Genomic DNA, 1902 nt, shown 5'->3' on the forward strand with positions numbered 1-1902 from the left:
AAAATAGCTAGCTAGTGGGAAGCAGCCACATAGCACAGGGAGATCAGCTTGGTGCTTTGTGACCACCTAGAGGGGTGGGATAGGGAGGGTGGGAGGGAGGGAGATGCAAGAGGGAAGAGATATGGGAACATATGTATATGTATAACTGATTCACTTTGTTATGAAGTAGAAAGTAACACACCATTGTAAAGCAGTTATACTCCAATAAAGATGTTAAAAAAAGGGGGGGGGGCTTCCCTGGTGGCGTAGTGGTTGAGAGTCCGCCTGCCGATGCAGGGGACACGGGTTCGTGTCCCGGTCCGGGAGGATCCTGCATGCCGCGGGGCAGCTGGGCCCGTGGGCCATGGCCGCTGAGCTGGCGTCCAGGGCCTGTGCTCCGCAGCGGGAGAGGCCACAACAGTGAGAGGCCCACACACCGAAAAAAAAAAAAGATGCCTCCGAGTTTGCCTCGTGGCTAACAGTCCATCATGTCTGAGTCAAAGTGCGGAGAGGATGGATGAGATGTGTTGGCACAGCTGAGTGTGATAAAGACACTCCTTTCTGTTCTGAAATCTTATTAGGTTCCTGAGAATTTCTTCAATCATGAATCCACTAGAGAGAACTGGTCAGGCTGCAGCCCTGAAAACAACCAGCCTGTTCCCACTTCTTGCCCGGGGCTAGTCTCAACAGAAAACAGTAGAGCGAAGAGCTGGGTGACCACAGGCAAGACGCCTCTCCAGCCACGTGGACTTCACTGCCTGTGGTCCCAGTGATGTGACAATGCTGAGCTGCGGAGGTTTTAGTGAGGGATGGAGTTTCTGGCACAGCACCTGGCACATAGGATGTGCTGAATGCATGCAGCCAGTGTTACAAAGGGAAGCATAAACATCTGCCAACTTATTTTTATGTTATTTATTTATTTATGCCCTTAGCTTAGAGGCCTAGTTTTGCTCAGCTTTCTGAATGCTGGCCAAGCTAAATTAACACTCTTATCTTCTGGCCCCTGCAGCTGGCAGCATTCCCTTATGTCTCTGAGGCATTTGCTTTAGGCCACGTCCTGGCCCAACCCAGGCTGTCTTCTGCCAGGAGCCCCTCTGCTCACCTGCAGATGAGACCACCCTGGGCTTGGTCAGTCTGTAGAGCCAGCAGAGCCCCTGATTCTATGCAGACAAAGGAGCTCAATGGGGAGGCCCTGGGTCCTGCACACAATGGAAACACAGAACATCTTGCTGTGAGAGTGAAAGAGGGGCTGCAGATACTCAAAAGAATTGTCTCTGCTGGGCAAAATTTCACCCAATTTTGCCAGAGTGATGGGCACTCAACTAGATGTATTTTTTTTTTTTTTTTTTTTTTGCGGTTCGAGGGCCTCTCACTGTTGTGGCCTCTCCCGTTGTGGAGCACAGGCTCCAGACGCGCAGGCTCAGCGGCCATGGCTCACGGGCCCAGCCGCTCCGAGGCATGTGGGATCTTCCCAGACCGGGGCACGAACCCGTGTCCCCTGCATTGGCAGGTGGACTCTCAACCACTGCGCCACCAGGGAAGCCCAACTAGATGTATTTGATTCATCCAATCTCAGCAGCCCCTGGGAACACTGCCCCACGGTTTTCTCAGGCTGTGCTTCTCAAAGTCTGAAGTGCATGCTAACCCCCTAGGGACTTGGTTAAAACTCTAATTCTGATTCAGTAAATCTGGGGTGGGGCCTGAGATTCTGCAGATCTAACAAGGTTCCAGGCGGTGCCCACGATGCTGTCTGATAATCATGTTCTGAGGAGCTAGGCTCCCACACATTATTTAGCAAACTTTAGTCATTTTTTGTTACGTCATCTATTTTATTATTTAGCTAATACTTTTCTTCAAACTGACCTACCTTTTAATTTCAAGATCTGGATATTACCATGAAATCACAGCTTTGAGGAGTGATTT

The sequence above is a fragment of the Mesoplodon bidens genome (assembly GCF_964165515.1).
Source record: "Mesoplodon bidens genome assembly, chromosome: 3".
NCBI classification, from domain to species: Eukaryota; Metazoa; Chordata; class Mammalia; order Artiodactyla; family Ziphiidae; genus Mesoplodon; species Mesoplodon bidens.